The sequence below is a fragment of the Glycine max genome, chromosome 10 (genome assembly GCF_000004515.6).
Source record: "Glycine max cultivar Williams 82 chromosome 10, Glycine_max_v4.0, whole genome shotgun sequence".
In the NCBI taxonomy this organism is placed as follows: Eukaryota; Viridiplantae; Streptophyta; class Magnoliopsida; order Fabales; family Fabaceae; genus Glycine; species Glycine max.
Genome location: NC_038246.2, coordinates 35,359,123 through 35,377,578, shown reverse-complemented (window position 1 = coordinate 35,377,578; position 18,456 = coordinate 35,359,123). Strand labels below are relative to the sequence as shown.

The window sequence follows — 18,456 nt, the reverse complement described above, 5'->3', positions numbered from 1 at the left end:
GACAACAAGTCATAGCAATAATATTTTGCTTGAGTCATCCACAATTTTCATGCAACACATTTTCTATTAATCTCCTATGCTTCCCACTTTAACACAAAATTTCACTTATGAAGACCCAAAATTTCCCATTTTCTAATCAAATAGATCTTCCTTGTTATTCACATTTGAATAATATAATGGCAAGTCTCATGTATATATATAAAATTAAATTTCCACTTAGCCAATCCAATTCCTTTACCTTCTCCCATTACACAACTCGGAGAACCAAAAATGACATCTCTAGCATGAAAGTGAGATTCTCTGGAGAATGAGTTATTTCAATCTTACATACTGAAGGCTACGTGGGAAATTTTAGACCAATAAAAACAATATGAACAGAATAGGTTTCCAAAAAGGTCATTAACTAAAGTTCAGCCCACTAACTTAACTGGTGATTCTCCAATTTCCCAGCATGCATTATTTGTTGAAATACCCTCCTTTATCTAAGAAATCTCCTGTACAGCAGACACAATATCAGAATAAGATTATCATAATAAAACCTACGCTCCAAACTATGTAATTAAGAGGAATTTCGCCAATAATAAGGAACCATACTCCATCGTTTCTTAACCGTAAAAATAAGTTTCCATTAAGGTACAAACTCAAATATGAAATATAAAAATGGTATAAATCAAGCCTAGGCTCTTGTCCAATTGAATATCACAGTCTGTCACAGAGTTCTAAATCACGGCCAAATCTTTGTACAAACAGAATAAACCAATGATTAACTAACATCAAACAGATTATATCATGTGCCATAAGCAATCCAAGGAACACTTTCTTTTACAAATGTATATTTTACCTTAAAAGATGAAAGTGGTCTCTACCAAAATTGAGGCACACGGTTCTAATGACATCGAAATCCTTCATGCCCATACCAGCATTGCATAACATTTTTCCCTCTTCACGACAGAAGTATCCCTTGTAGAGCAAGCACTTCATGAGTTGGACCCACTCGGGCCAAGGATGAGCAAGCTCGAGTATTGGCTGCTGTGCCGAGTGCAAGACTACAAGTTGTGCTAGGCTTGGGAGCAAGACTGCGAGGTCACTAAACATAGAACTAAGACAGCTTTTTGTCCAAACAATATATAAACTCAGTATTAGGGAGTACAAGTTGTGCTAGGCTTGGGAGCAAGACTGCGAGGTCACTAAACATAGAACTAAGACAGCTTTTTGTCCAAACAATATATAAACTCAGTATTAGGGACATTAGACCTCACTCATTCAAACAAGCTTCGTATATCACCTCCGTGTTTTATATATATAGCATTTTTGGAAACGCATTATATTCTATGCTATATATTGACAATTTAGGCATTTGTTTCAATAGAATTCAATGCATTAAAATACACACCCAGTATAAATTTTTTTTACATCCTATAATCATAAAATGCAGTGTTTGATTAACTTTCACATGCAGAACTGCCGAAACCAAAATCAAAAGCTAAAGCAATAATAAATGATTTCAATTGCAACATCTACAGAAATGAAAAAATTGAGATTGCAAAGAATATATATAGCAACGATTCTGATGCATGATAAAATCTACACTCACATTAAGAAGAATACCAATACTTCGATAAAAAGCAGAAAACCAGAGCCATTAACACGCAAAATTCTCTACTGCAACAAAATTTTCTAGAAATTCAAAAAAAGACAAATTTTCTGCATTTGAAGATCAGAAATTGGCAATTGTTATCAGTCATTGTGATTCCCAAACACGGAGCAATGAAAAACTCATCATGTCTCTCAACTTATAGATGAATTCGCAAAAATTCATAAAGAGAGAAATAAGGCACAAGGCAATTTCAAAAAGAAAAAATTAACTATCAGAGACTTAATCACATGATAAATACCAAATGAATTAATCCAACCTTATTGTTGCTTAAGTTCAAGCAGTGCTGAAACTGATTATTTGCCAAACTTATTGTTGCTTAAATGAAGCAGGGGCTGAAACTGATTCTTTGCCAGTTATCAACTTTTGACAGACGGTTGCTCACTGTGCCTGCAGCAATATTACCAACAAGATCTTAAATTGCCTACTTTAATAAAATACAAGAGATGATGGTTTAACATCTTACTCATAATATTAATAGTGAGACTCTTGTAACCGACTTAGCTTTTAGCTCTGTGTTCTACCAAGCACCGAAGAAATTTTATGTTCCCAGTTTATTCATATCTGCTTTTTTCAATAATAAATTAGCATCTAATAGACTAGAAGCACATTAAACAATTAAGTAAAACTCGCAAAAACATAACTCAATAATAACCTACGAATGACTGGAAAGTAATATAATCAATGAATCACAGTGGATACATAAAAGAAACAGTAAAAATAGATCTATAGCATGAAACTCCCTATTCAATTTAAATAACAAAATTTAACAAAACACATGGATGGAAATGTTACTCTCATGGCCAGTCCCAAATGATAAATGTGCAAGCCAATGGAATATGAGACTGCTCTGGCGGAGATGTCACCATTCACCAATGAGGGTGGTGCCATCAACACCAGTGAGCATTGATTTATAGCAGTTACTATATACAATTTGTTTGCTCTCCAAAAAGCATGAGACTCCTTCTAAGAAATCTCTTGTCAATAGAATTTAATTAAAGTGTAATTATAATGCAAAAATTTTTACCCTATCTCCAATCACAAATTATATCTAGAGTACTGTAATAATTTCCATTTGTTAATATCAAAACCCTCCTCCTTTGCCCGGACTTGGGACCGGCTATGAGAACATAGGCGGAGTTAAAAACTTTTTTTACAAGGGTTTGTCTAACTAATCACAAGTAAAAATCGGGTTAAACCACCCATTTCTAATGACCAATAAAATTTAGATTTTTTTTATATTTTGAATTCTATCATTAATGTTATCACTATTACAATCTATATCATCTTTAATTTCTCTTTCATATCATTTATTTAGTTTCATATCATTTATGTATAAAATCAAAACTTTATAGTTGTTACTTAAAAGTTAATAATAAAAATTATAGTAAAATACATAAATATATTTAAACAAATTATAAAATATTAAAAATTTAATAATTATTTTTAATTAATTATAAAAATCTACATAAAAAGTTTTCCTTTATTTTAACTTTAGAAAAATTTTAAGTTTAATTTCTTTTAATTGATTGAAATATGTAAAATTAACTTTTGGTAACTAGCTGTCATTTTACATATAGATAGTACCAACAATCAGATTGTAATGTCAAATGTAAAATGAGAACTATTTTATGTATTTCACTAAATTGAAAAAATTAAAATTCATTTTTCCAAAGTTAAAATAAATGAAAACTATATACCAAAAGGTTTTTTTCATGATAGATATTTACCTAGAGTGAATAAAGAATAGATTTTTATAATTAATTAAAAATACTAATTATTAAGATTTTAATATTTTATAATTTTTTTACATATATTAATGTATTTTAGTATAATTTTAAGTATTAAATTTTAATTAATAATTATAAAATTTTAATTTTATACATAAATGATATGAAGAAAAATAATAAATGAGATGAAAAAAATAATAATAAATTATATGAAAGAGAAATTAAAGACAATGCATCAAAGGTGATAGCCATATGTTCAAATTATAAAAGAATGGCCAAAACTCTATTGATCATTAAAGATAAGGTAGTAATTCAAACCCTTTTAAAATAATATAAATAACTAATTCTGCTGAATAACAAAATTCTCAATAAATAAATTATAATTCTGCTTAACAGAATCATCAATAAATTATAAACAAATAAATTATAAGTTATCATTAACAGCAGAATAAAAAATAAATAAATTATAAATTCGGTTAAATAACAGCATTATAAATAAATAAATAAATAAATTATGAATTCTGCTGAGTAACATAATCATCAATAAATAAAGTATAAATTACAAATTCTGCTCAGCAACAGAATTATAAATAAATAAATTAAAAATTCTGCTGAGTAACAGAATTTTCATTCTCATCGATTTGAAAATTTCTGAAGTCTGACATGGAATTTATTTCTGAAATTAACACTGCAGAAAATATAAAAAAACAAAATCAAAACCTAAAAAGATTAGCTCAAGATTTCAATTTCTATAGGAAAATACCTAAATAAACAACAAAATCAAGAAATTCACAAGAAATATTATAATTAAATATTAAGAAACAAAAACAAGAATCCAAGGAAAGCACATGGGCGTATACTGCAAATAAAAATTCAGAGAGGAAACACAACGAAAAGATGAAGAAATTCAGAATATAAAAATAAAAATATTATATTTATCATGATGATTCAGAAAAACAGACCAGCGTAAGAATCATCATGTCTATTCACCGATGGAATTAAATTGAATAGGTAATTTCAAGAACAAGAAAACAGTGAAGGAAAGCGATAAATAACGAAGACGACAATACGATTTCAGAAAGTTAGAAATAGAAACAATATAATGTTCAGAGAGGAGAGTAATGGAATGAAGTAATGAGAGGCAGGTGATTAGGGTTTAGCATAAAATAAAGAAAAAACGATTGAATAAAAAACAGATAATAGGAGAAATGCTAACCTGTGTATTATGAGTGAATTGGAGAGAGGGAGAGAGGGAGTGAGTTGGGGCGGAAATGAAATGGAGGTGCAGTTGAGAATGTGAATGTGTATTTTATAACACGAGCGAGGAGTGAAATATAGAGATGAACGGCTGGAGATTGGGGTCAGAGATATGGATCGGACGGTGGGGAGAGGCGCATAGGAATCATTGCTTCACTTAATAAATCACTTTTATTCAACATTTTTTGTTATTCAATGTAGTATATATTTTATATAAAACTTACTTGTGTTAAGATCATTTATTTCACCGATTTTTTTCAGGTTTATTTAACATTTTTTGTTATTTAATGTAGTATATATTTTATATAAAACATGATGAAAAAATGACTAATTCACTTAAAGATAACAGAAAAAAAGAAAATATGATTTCAAAAAGTGTAACAGAAAAAGAACCTAATAGAATCTAACAATGACAAACAAGAAAATCTAATTTTTAAAAAAGTAAGAAAGAAATAAAGAACCTGACCGAATCGAACAACTGAAATATGACGTTGATGAAGGATAGACAGAGTCACTCGTAGCGTGTATTTTTATAAGAAGACTCTGTCGAATGCTAAAATATCTAGATTGAACAATAACAAGAAACCCTGAAACAATAATAATTTCTAATTAATTAAAATATAAATAAAATTTTAAATTATATACATAATAAATTATAAAGAATAATAATTAATTAAAACATTATTTAAGCTCGACCCAATCCTATATTAGGCCACCAAGTCCAATAAATAGCTTACTTACATAAAAAAGAAGACATTTGCTATTTGCACATTCTTTACTAAGTATACCACTGCCCTTTTTATTTTTATTACCAATTATATCCTTTTAAATCCTATTTTTACTCTCTATATTTGTTATTTTTTAAATCTTATATTTTATCCAATCTTTATTATAAACAATGAATCTCTGTATTCATTATTTTTTTTTTTTATGTATTACTAAATTTTTCATAAAATTTATGTGATACTATACATTTCCTTCATGTGATATTACATTTTAATGTACACTTTATCTATTATATGGTGTACATAATACCCCTTCTTTATACACAATAAAAAATGTGTGAGAATAATCACAAATCAAAGTTGCTGATAGACATTAGTTGTCTTCTCACATTTTGTGTATTGAGAATTTTAGATATAGGTATTAGTCTTTTAATATCTAACGTCAAAATAAGTATGCATCCCACCATTAGTGATTATTGTAGCTCTTAAAGGAAGGAATGCTCGATGACGGTCAAAAATCACTTTTCAAAATAACATATATCAATTCCAAAAAGTAGTTTCTAGAACTTTGTTTTAAATGTGCTAAAACAAAGTTTTAAAATTACTTTTTAGAACTTATATATGGTTTTCTAGAAAATAAATTCCATAATTATGTGTATTTTATTAAAACATAGTCCTAAAAATTACTATATGGAATTGATATATGTTGTTTTAGAAAATATAGTCCAAAATTATGTTTTAAGAAATAAAAGGATATAAATATAATGGGGTAGCTAACATACCAAATTATTTGAAAAAAAAAACTTAACTACTTATTTCATGATAATAAATTTATTTACGGATAATAAGGTAATTTAATGTTTATATTTTAAAACTCATTTATTTCTCTCTCCCACTCATTCTTAAAATTAAAAAAAATATTTAGGGAGAGCAGAGAGAATGAGTGTCAGTAAATATATTCACCATATGAGATGCAAAACAAAAGAAAAGACAATGAAATGACTTTGAAAATCGACATTAGCAAAGCATTTGATAGAGTCCAATGAGGTTATCTTCTACGAGTGATGGATAAAATGAGATTTCACATGAAACATGTAGGTTGGATGAAGCTTTGTTTGAAAATTGTAAACTACCAAGTCAAAATAAATGGGGATCATGTAGGACCAATCTCACCTAAAAGAGGACTAAGATAGGGTGACTCATTGTCACCCTACCTTTTCATTTTGTGCACAGAGGGATTCTCCTCTCTCCTTAAAAAAGTCGAGTGTAAGGGAAATATTCATGGTATAAAGGTGTATAGAGGAACACCCGTTCTCTCACACCTTTTATTTGGTGGCAATTATTTTATATTTTGCATGACATCAAAGAAAGAAACAACTAGACCCACTCAAATCCTTGATACCTATGAAAGGGCTTATGGCCAAATGATCACTTTAGACAAGTCATATATTTTTTTAGCACCAATACTCAACAATCTTTGAGGCAAACAATCATGTTTGGTTTGGGTGTCTCTACAATCATAGGGTCTGGAAAATACTTGGGCCTCTCATCTATCATTGGCAGAACAAAGAAAGCAATTTCCAATTATGTAGATGATCGAATTTGGAAATGCATCAATCACTAATTGGGGAAGTATCTTTCCAAAGCTGGTAAGGAAGTTCTAATTAAATCTTGTGCTCAAGCAATCCCTTCATACAACATGAGTATCTATTTGCTTCCAACAACTCTAAAGGATGAGATTCAAAGGATGTTGAATTGAATTTGTTGGGGATCGAAAGGTGCATCAACAAGAGGAATAAACTTAGCTCAATTTGGACAAGCTTTCCATAAAGAAGGAGTTTGGAGGTATGAGGTTTCGTAATCTCCATGGATTCAACTTAGCAGGGTGGGGAAGTAGGATTGGAATTTCATTAATAACCCAAATACTACAATTTCTAAAATTCTCAAAGCTAAATATTTTTCAAATATTTGATACTTGGATGCCAAACTAAGGCATAAACCAAGCTATGCATGGCATAGTATTTTTGCTTCACATATATTGGTCAAGGATGATATTTTGTGGAGAATTGATGATAGTTCCATCAATATTTGGAGCCAACCTTGGGTGCAAGCATCAGCAAGCTCATATATCACTTCATCTACCCCGCTCGGCCTTGAGGATCTTAAAGTCAGTCCACTCATCAACCACCAACAACAATGTTGGCATCAAGTTGTGGTACAACAAATTTCCAATGACAATGACTAGAGAAATGTTGCTTCCCACCCCCTGTTGAACAGTGAAGTCGATGATAAAATCATATGGAGATTAACTGCAAATGGTGAGTACAACATCAAATCAAGTTACCACAATGTCATGGAAAAAATAATCCAAAATAACCACTAAAAGGTAGCTAGAAATCAGAACCTCATCATGAAATTACAAGTTCAACCCAAGGTAAAGCATTTTCTTATGGTGTTCTTAGAAACTTCCCTCTTACTCGTGTTAGGCTTCAGACCAAGGGAGTCACGTGCTCTTCTACTTGTTGTTAATGTTATGACAATTTTGAGAATAACTTCCATATTTTCTTCAGCTGTTTACATGTCCAAAACACGTGGGAAGTTGTTGGGCTTTGGAGTTTAATTGAGTCAGAATTCTACCAGGTTGGACCTGCAAGTGAGCTAACCTTCAAGCTTTGGGAAACCAATAATTCTAATCTCCAATCAAGAATTGTTATGGTTTTGTGGTATATTTGGAAAAGACAAAACGAAAAACTTTGGAATGAGGTAGATACTACTCCAAACATCTTAATCTCTCTCACTATGCAATTCCTCCATGAATGAAGTCATGCTCAAAAGACCTCTCAACCATTAAGAGCAATTCAGACAATTGATGCATACTCATGATAGACAAAACCACAAAAGAAGTACCGAAAGATCAATATAGATGCAACACTTTTCATTGATGAGAACAAAGTTGGTATTAGTCACTGTCTACACAGTGAGGAAGGAACATTTTTTAAGGCAAAAACTATGCATGATTCAGGAAGATCAGAAGCAGAGGAAGTGAAAGCATGGGCCTTGCTCCATGCTATAAAATAGGCACAAGAGTTAAACATCTCAAAGGTTATTTTTTGGATTGATTGTAAGGCATTAGTTGATAATCTGCAAGCAAATCAACATGGTACTTTTGAATACCACATGATACTTCTTGAATGTAGAACATGGATGATAGTTATTCCAAACCCAATGGTGAGTTTTGCTAGGAGACAAGCAAACCAAGTGACTCACCCCTTGAAAGGGCTTCTCAGTTTAATGCTCGTATCCATGAGTATGATTGTATTTCAAATTGTATCTTGTCTTTGATTCTTAATGAAACGAAATAATCTTGCTTCTCTTAAAAGAAATATTTGCATGTTTGAATCCTTAATGAGTTTATGATATGCATACTCAAGATGCATTAACACCATGCTCAAAGCTCATAAGTTTCAACCTGTGAGTGTCATTTGATGTGATTTTCTTAAATATGTTTGTTTTCAAACATTTCCAAATGTGCACTTTGTAGCCTTAAAATGACCGTCAAGCCCATAAACAAGATGGGCTAAACTGAGGCTCCAAACTCAAAATTAAGATTGTACTTAAAATAGTAACATGCAATTTTATTTAGTAATTTAATAAACCAAATAAAATTAATCTTCATTTCCTTTTCAAATTCAACCATACAACAATAAAATGGTAATTGCTTCTATTTACTTACTTGCTTTTTCTAAATTTTTCTATGACTAGTAAGCTTTCTTTGTTGTCTAGAATTGACTTTCAGCTATATAGCTTGATTGAATTTGGGGCTTTGTTAGTTTAACAACTTTGTTATATCAAACAATGGGCGGGGCCTTTAGGCTTTTTTCTGTTGAAAAGGAAGTAGATTTTATAATTTCTAGAGCGATTCAATAATTGGATAACTACAATGAATTTAATTTTAGGACAATATGCAATATCCTTAATATAAGGAGTGTTTAGTAGGGTGAAAATAGGCCAAGAAGACAATTAGGTGGCTTGCAGCCTAGCTAGGCCTGACCTTTTTTATAGGGCTCTTGCTAAATACATCTCCTTCTTTGCTATCTTAACCCCATTTTTTGTCATTAAATTTGTTATTACCATTTATATCCTTATAACCTTGTTTCTACACCCCCAATAGAAGCATGTTTCTCTACCTCGCAAACTGATTGGGGAGGAGAATTTTGCCCATTAACACCTTTTTTTGTTGTTTCCCCTTAGCCGTTACAATACTCATAAATTGGATTCCAGGTCTCATGAATGCCTTTTCTTGGGTTATTCTACTTCTCATAAGGGCTACAAGTGGATTTCCCTCACTTTATTTATGTTTCCTTCCATACCATACATAAATAACCAGCCTCCTCATCAAGCTAACTTCTCTTATAGTTCTTCATCTCAATCTCTTCAAAATAATCAGGTTGCAACTACTGTTGACACTACTTTTAAGTCAAATTTTGATATTGTTCTTCAGTCAGCTTCTATTGTTGTGTCTCTTCAGTCTCTTGACACTATGCATACATCTCTATTAATAGTTGACAATAATACTGCTCATTCTCCTAATACCACTAATCTTTCATCTTCTTACACTTCTTCTTTTTCTCTTTCTCCTTCTTGACCTCTTATCTTCTAACACTTTTTCTTCATCTTTTGCAAACTAGATCCAGATCAAGTAATCATTTACCTAGGAATCTTTTACTTCTTCTAACTTATATTGAACCAAAGAATGTGAAACATACCTTGACTTCTCGAAACTGGTTGTCAGTTATACAACTAGAATATGAAGCATTGATGAAGAATAATACTTAGGATCTAGTACCTCTTCCATCTAACAAGCAGGCTGTTAGCTATAAGTGGGTATTTAGGGTGAAAGAAAATGCATATGGTTCAATAAATAAGTATTAAACTCAGCTCGTTGCCAATGGAGTTAACCAAGTGCAAGGGTTTGATTTCTGAAACCTTTTTCTCTAGTAGTAAAACCGATTACTATTAGACTTTGTTTTTACTTTAGCCATTACAAATCAGTGGGATCTTGGTCAATTAGATGTAAATAATGCTTTTCTGAATGACTTACGTAATGAGACTGTTTACGAGTCATAGCCTCCTGGATTTCAACAGTCTAATACTTTAGTGTGCAAAGTGAATAAAGCTTTCTATGACCTTAAGCAGGTCCTAGACAATGGTTTGAAAGACTCTAATCTACTCTCCTTCAATTTGGTTTTGTGGCAAACAAGTGTGATCCCTCTCTTTCCATTTAAAAGACTGACTCTCACATTATTTATCTCTTAGTCTATGTAGATGATATCATCATTAATGGTAGTTCTTCATAGTTGATTCAACACCTAACCACTCAACTAAACTCAAAATTTTCTCTTAAACAACTTGGTCAACTGGATTACTATTTTGGTATTGAGACTAAATCTCTTTCTGACAAGTCCTTACTTCTCACTCAAAGCAAGTATAAAAGGTATTCACTATAGAAGACTAAAATGGAAGAAGCTCAGACAATATCTTCTCCCATGGTCTCCAACTGTAAACTTAGTAAAATAGGCTCGGATCTGTTTACTAATCCCACTTCATACACGTCTATAGTGGATACTTTACAATGCTTGACCATCACTAGACCATAGATCAGTTACTCTGTGAACCAGGTTTGTTAATTTATGGTGAATCCCCTAGAGTCATATTGAACTGTAATGAAAACAATCTTAATGTACTTGAAAGAAACAAGTTTGCATGGTTGTCATCTTCAAGCTATTGTTTTGGGCCAACCTTACTTTGTTCGGGCCCTTTGTGTTGCGGACTAGGATGTCAACGATGTGGGGCAGGGGTTGGGAGTTCTCCCATGCTCCTCGTCCTCGCCCCTCAGCTACCCCACCCCCACCCCGTCCCTGTGGGACCCATTTTATTTAAAAATATATTAATTTTAAATTCTAATACAAATAATTTTAAAAAACACTTAAAAAGTCTCACCAACATAATATTCAAATTCAAATAATCCATATACAGTTAAACTCAAATAAAAAAACATGGACAACAAGTTTAATTTGAAATAATACAAACATAACATTCAATAATAATACAAATAATTCAAAATATAAATATTATTTTGTAATATTTTGAACAACCAACAAGTCTTAAGTTCTCTCATTCATCAACAAAGTAAAACATATGGATCTATACTATTCCAAAACAATATGATTTGATGGAAGATAACTATCAGCCAAGAAAACAAAACAAGATATGTTTTTCTTCTCATTCCCGGCCCCTAGAAAACCAACCTTCTACAAATGCTTCATGAATATAGCTTCCAAAACACAACAAGAAGAAAAATAGAGACAAACAAAACAAGTATCTTGCGCTTGCAAAAGAAAATACCCCATTAAATTTAAATTGGAATTTTGTGTAAAACTTTTTATTCTTATCCATAAGTTTTACATAAAGCACATATTGGATTAAGGTACATTAGATTAGATTCCAATGCATCCTAGAGCTATTAAAAATATGGTTTCGTTTAAAATAAGTCAACATGAGTCTAGAGTGGTTGTAGCCAGTCAACCAAGAATCATGATAAATAATGCCTTGATCAACTAGTCACCAATATAAATATAAGAGTAGCATAAATATCAAATTGAAATACATAAAATCAGATAAAGAATATATAAAACACCATTAGAAAATATATAAAAGAGATTAAAGTGAATTACTGAAAGTCAGATTGACCAAGAGTGTTTAGATTTTTAGTAAGTATAATATCTTATTTATACTATGTCGTAAAAATAATTTAAGAACTTAGTCTAAAGAACACACTAACTTATTCATAGCTAAGAGCCAGGATGTAAGTTAGTGTGAAATTGCTAGAAAATCTTTGGGTGTAATTCAAAGAGAATTGGTCTAATTAGTTTCACATTTTAGACAATTATCAGTGAAAACAAATAAATAATCATTCAATTTTTTAATATCCATGGATTTATACAATGGTCAAACATAATAGAACTTTTAAGTTACCTGTTACAATGAATATTTGTTTAATAACTAATAATCCCATTATAAGTGCTAAGAAAATAGAATGGGAAACTAAACATATACTTTTAATGCCAGTGTACCACATTCATCATTCTGGTGAAAGTAACAATTTATTACAAAAAAAAGACAAGAAAAACAAACAAGGAATAGTTGATCCCCAAATTATATATAGTCAATGATGGACCATGGGCATAATTTGTAATACCATCCATGACCATTAATTAAAAAAATGATCTATCAAAGAAATAAAAGAAGTTCAGGTAATCAAAACATGAAAGCAAACATGGGTTTGACCTGAAAAATCAAATCCGAGCAACCAACTAGCCAAAGAAAATAGAAGATTAAAACTTTCAAATGTAAAATGTAATTTCGAAATGATCAAGCAAAACCAAAGGAAAAAAAACAATGAAGGCAATGTGTAGCAAACAAAATTGGCAAGAAGAGAGTAGCCAACACTTACACTCCAAGGTGACTGGCAGTGAGTGGTGATGGGACTGGGTGACAATGGTGTAGTCTAGGGAGAAGTGAACGGTGCGACATGGTCTAGGGTGAGAAGTGAAGTGAACGAGTTATTTGAGGGTTTCAGCTTTGAGTGGGACTGAGTTGTTAGGATTTCTTAAAATATAAGGGCAATTTTGTAATTTCCTCAGAGTGGGGACTTGTGGGGCGGAGGAAATGATCCTTGTCCCCATCCTTGTCGTGCCTATGACGAAATATTTATCCCCATCCCCGTCCCGTGGGAAAATATTCCCTGTCTGTGGGCCCCGAATAGGATAGTCCCTTCGGGGATCCCCATTTATGGTACAAATTGATACTCCTATTGTAGATTGGGAATCAAATATTGATCACAAAAGGTCAATTTCAGGTGTTGTCAGATGTTTGGGTCTAATATTATATATTGGTGGTCTCGAAAGCAGTAATTGGTTGCAAGGTCAAGTACAGAGGTAGATTATCATTTTTTATCCGCAAAAATAATATTATATATTAGGTAAGTTTTAGTATAAGTCGTACTGTGATTTTTACAATCATCAATGAAGTCTCCCATGTGGAGGTTTGGTTCCCTAATACAAACTAATCGTGATGGAATAAAGAACCAAAACTTTAAGTATATATTGGTGATCCCTATCTGTGGAGCTATAATACAAACTAATCTCTGATATGGCTTGACCATTGATGAAAAGGATTGTCAAATCCTTTTTCCAGGTTCCTCAACTAGCTCCAACAAAAAAAAAATGGCATCATTTGTGACACCCTCTACCCCTCACATATATATTAATAAAGGAATAAAAATTCAAATATTAATTAAAAGTATTTTTAAAACATTTTTAAATGCAAGCTTTTCAAATGGGTAAAAGGCTCACATTCACTTTCTTCTACATCATATTCAAACTTGTCCAAATAAATAATAAAGTCATCTCGACTCAAAGAAGGTCATCTAAGTCTCATACAATTAATATAGAACCTATATCCTAATGTCACATCCTATCAAAACGTGGTGTTCCCGTGTCCTCTAGCATGAGGTTTTTCATAGTCATCCACCTATTCATTTGCTCCCCCGAACACAAAGTTCAAGATCATCACAGGATCCAAACACAAACAGCAAACCGGGAGTGAGTTATCACATTTCTAACTATTAGGGAGAAACAACACAACATATAGTAGCCAAATACAATTTACTTAGCATATCTCACATTATTTCATCACTTTGTCATTCATCAATCACACTTTTCATCCATCAATCACACCTTTCAATCATCAATCACTATACACAGGAATCACACACTTTGATCAAGACATAAGAACACATCAATTTCATAATAAACAATTAACAAGCGTATGCGACAGTTATGCTAAGACTCAAGCCTATATGCAATGTGGTACCATGTCAGTGAAAAACCTCGTCGGGCGCCTAGGAGTACATGACAAGAGAAACCACACAATAATAAGTCAAGTCACTCTCACTAGGTAATATCATAGGGAGACCAGTCAGGTCACAGTGTTTTGCGAGAATGCTCCAACCATATGGGATCAACATAGGCTTAAAGGAGCACTCAAACCGTGTGACCCCCAAGGCCTACACTTCAAAGAGTCCGTCAGGGCCTCTCCCTCCTGATTCAGGTCCAACCCAGAAAACATTTTAGCACACAGACTCTATCTATGAACTGTACAAAACACACAACTCCTCAATTGTTCTCAAATAATTTTAACTCATCGCCCTTTAAGGGTCTTATCATTAACTCGTCGCCCTTAAAGGGACTTAACATCAACTCGTCACCCTAAAAGGGACTTAGCATCAACTCGTCGCCCTAAAAGGAACTTAGCATTAACTCGTCGCCCTTGAAGGGACTTATGATCGTGTGATTATACAATTCATAGTTCACAACTCAATGCACACAACACTTCAATGCACATATATATATATATCAATCATATACATACTCAATTTATCACATACACTTAATCCCAATCACAATGGTATAATCTCAATTTAACATGTTATCACACCTCATGAATCATATACACTTTATCTATGAACTATGCAATACACACATTTACTCAATTGCTTTCAAAATCATTTTAACTCGTCGGGTTCCCACAGTGGATCCCATCACAATACTCGTCGTCCTTAAAGGGTCTTACAATTGTGTGATTGCACAGTTCATAGTTCACAACTCAATACACACATCTCATCTCAATACACATGTATTTCATCATCCGTCACATGTTCAATTTATCACATACTCATAGTTTGAATCATCATTTCATAACCTCAACATAACAATTTATACAAAAGATTTTATCACAATATGGGATGTAAAGCTTCTAAAATAGTTTCTCACAATTGTATCAAAATCAATTAATCAAAATCATGGGTTAAACACAAAGACATCAAGAGCACTCAAGTTTATCAATCAATTCTCATAAGGACATCAATTGGTACATAGAACACAATAATATTGCATTCATAATCATAAAGAAAAATTATAATTCAATTAACATCCTAAAATAAACCCAAATTTAGTTCTCTATGGATCCCTACACATGTTCTCACTAACTCCCAATTGTGAATAACTCATCCCTTACCTCTGAGCGGACTCACGTGTCTTCAGCCAGCGATAGTAACATTTCTAGCGGTTCCTTGAGATTCTTTCATTTATTCCTCTGACTGCTCCGATAGAATTCCCAAACGTCAGAGAGACGGAGAAGAGATTGAAACCTTCACTTGTACTGTCTTCATGTGATTCCTTTTTCTCCCTCCACGAATATTATCTCAAGAATCCCAATGGTGGAAGTGTGCGAAATTGAATTTCAAACAACATATCCAAATTTCATGAAAATTGAACGGTTAACAAAACCGAGATCGTAGTTTTACCGAGACAGTTTTGGGTTTCTGCGGGAAATTAAAATGCTACAATGTGAAGGGTTTTCCTCTAAGCTCATATATGATTTTGAAATTCCCAACGGACAGAATGTTCGAAATTTGGTTGCAAACGTGGTACTCAAATTTCACGACGATCCAACGGTGAACGAGTACGAGATCGTCATTTTTCTGAGACCAGTTTGGTGGGCTGCGGGAAAAAGAAAGGGTTTTGAGAGGAGAAGGGGAAAAATGAAAATGAGGCCAAAAAGAGGCACCTAACTTAACATAATTATTTATACCTAGGATATTCAGCCTATTATTTGTTCTATATTTATTTATTTATTTATTTTATAAAAACAAACTCTATTTTATTTTCTATCAAACAAATAAATGAAATACCCTTTTTATTTTCTCTCAAATCATTATTTTAATTAATAATTATATCTCCTTATTTATTTATTTATAAAATCTCATCATTTTTCTAAAACTCTATTTATTTATAAATAACAATCCTTTTTAATCTAGATTACAAAAATTGGGATGTTACATCATCCAGTATCTTACTGGTGTTGGGGCTATCGTTTGAAAATATGATTATGTTTCTATGGTTCCATTTACTCCAAGTTAGTGCCACCCACCAAATTAACCATCTCTGTGACTTGATACCAAGGTGTGTATTGCAGACCAAGTGCTACATGAAATTCTGCCTTGGGTGTTGCAAAAAAGGTCCCACCATGTTGATCCAAGACAAGGATTCCCACCAAATCTGCCTAATTTTGTAACAGCTGAAGAACAAATGCCCTGCATCCTCCTCCTTCTTTTTTGTACAGAATGGGCAAAGCGTATCATTGAAGTTTATATTTCTTCGCGTCAAGTTCAATTTAGTGGGCAATCTGTCCCTCATTAATCTCCAGACAAAAAATGTTACCTTGTTTGGTATTTTTAGCTTCCATATGGCATGAAAAATTGTTTCTGTGTTATTATCTTTTTAGTTCCTGTCCATTAATTGGTATGCACTTCTAACTGTGTATTTTCCACTGGTATCATTTGTCCATACCCATTTATCCGATTGTTGGAGATTTACATTAATAGCTTGTATTTCCTCCAGAAAATTAGCCCACATACTTATTTCAGTCTCGAACAGTAGCCTCTTCCACTGTAGACACCATTCCCATTTCCCTTTTGAACTGTCTCCTATTTGCAAAATGTATTGCTTTTTTTGTTTCGAGTTTAGGTACAGTCTAGGATACTTTTCCTTTAAAGGGATCCCATCAGCCGCCCATCCGTCTTCCCAAAATCTAGCTTTTGAGTAAGACTCTATTCCATCTTATGCCATGTTGGAACTAGCTTTCCTCCCTGAATTGCGGCACCCCTTTTTTAGGTCATACCATTTGGAGACTGCTTGAGGTGAATTGTTGCCATCCAAGCTTCGCCAACCTCCATATTTGGAATCCAACACTCTAGCCTAGAGTTCTCCCTAATGGTGAAATAGATCCCACTTCTACTATCCCAGGATAGCCTGATTGAATTTGGTCAAGTCTCTAATTCCTAAGCCGCCTTTTTGTTTTGATAGAGATGTTGTCTCTCATCTCACACAAGTAATTTTATGGCTATCCATGTCTCCACCCCATAATAACCTTCTTTGTAGTGTGACTAGCTTGTGTACCACCTTTGGAATCCTCAGTATTGACTTTATCAGAGTCACCCTGCCCTCAAATGATAATGGCTTTTGTTTCCACTTTGCTAATCTACTCTCCCATTTTTTAACTATAGGTTCCCAAGTGGCACAACGTTTTGGGTTTGCCCCAACGAGGTTACCCAAATAGGTAAATAGTAAAACTAGTAAGCTACAATTGAAGTACAAGGCAGCCTCATTCAACCATTGGGCACATTTTCCAACCGCCCCAAACTGACTTTTTGCATAGTTGATTTTTAGGCCTGATACCATCTCAAAAATCATCAGTATTGCCTTGAGGACCTTCACGTTTTGTATGGATGTTTCATCGAAGAAAATGGTGTCATCTGCATACTACAAGATGCTGATTTTTATTCCATCTTTTCCCACCAATAACCCCTTGTACTTGTTTGCTTTTAGTGCTTTTTCCATTAAACCCGTCAAGCCCTCTGTCACAATATTAAATAAGAGAGGGGCTAGTGGATCCCCTCCGCCACAATATTATCATAGTTTGGCACAAAGTACTGCAGAATAATCCTAGATTCAGACCTTGTTGAATGAATTACAAGTTCCCTTCAACACATCCATTGTATTATATGACAACCAAAATGTTATTGCTCTTGCCCACAAACCTATCCTTCATGCAAGAACAAAGCATATAGAGATTGATGTTTTCTTCGTTCGAGAGAAAGTTCTAACCAAGTAAATGGTTGTTCACCATGTTCTTGCACTAAATCAATGGGCAGATGCTCTTACAAAGCAACTTTCTCCAAGCAAATTTATTTTTCTGAGAGTCAAATTCAAAGTGCTTGAGACTCCCTTAAAGTCTCACCCACATTTACTTTGAGGGGAGGGGGGTATTAGAGTTTTGTACAGAGAGTTGTAGTATCCAATTCCAGTGTCTTAAGTTAGTAGTTAGGAGGTTAGTTATAGTTAGTTTGTATGTTAGTTATTGATGAGGACATGACCAAGAGTAAGGGCAAGGATCCACTGGAAGGACT

The 18,456-nt window shown here is 32.9% G+C and overlaps 1 long non-coding RNA gene and 1 other non-coding gene across 2 annotated transcripts; both read right to left on the bottom strand.

The window, feature by feature from the left end:
- Positions 1 to 216: 216 nt before the first annotated feature.
- Positions 217 to 2,325, bottom strand: LOC102669300 (uncharacterized). The gene is made up of 4 exons (XR_005886619.1): positions 2,121 to 2,325; positions 1,914 to 2,044; positions 842 to 1,087; positions 217 to 494 (listed from the first exon to the last, which is right to left on the bottom strand). It is a non-coding gene; the product is annotated as an uncharacterized lncRNA (long non-coding RNA).
- Positions 2,326 to 3,989: 1,664 nt separating this feature from the next.
- On the bottom strand, positions 3,990 to 4,081 carry LOC112998243 (small nucleolar RNA R64/Z200 family). Its single transcript, XR_003263282.1, has one exon. It is a non-coding gene; the product is annotated as a small nucleolar RNA R64/Z200 family (small nucleolar RNA).
- Between the last annotated feature and the right edge of the window lie 14,375 nt (positions 4,082 to 18,456).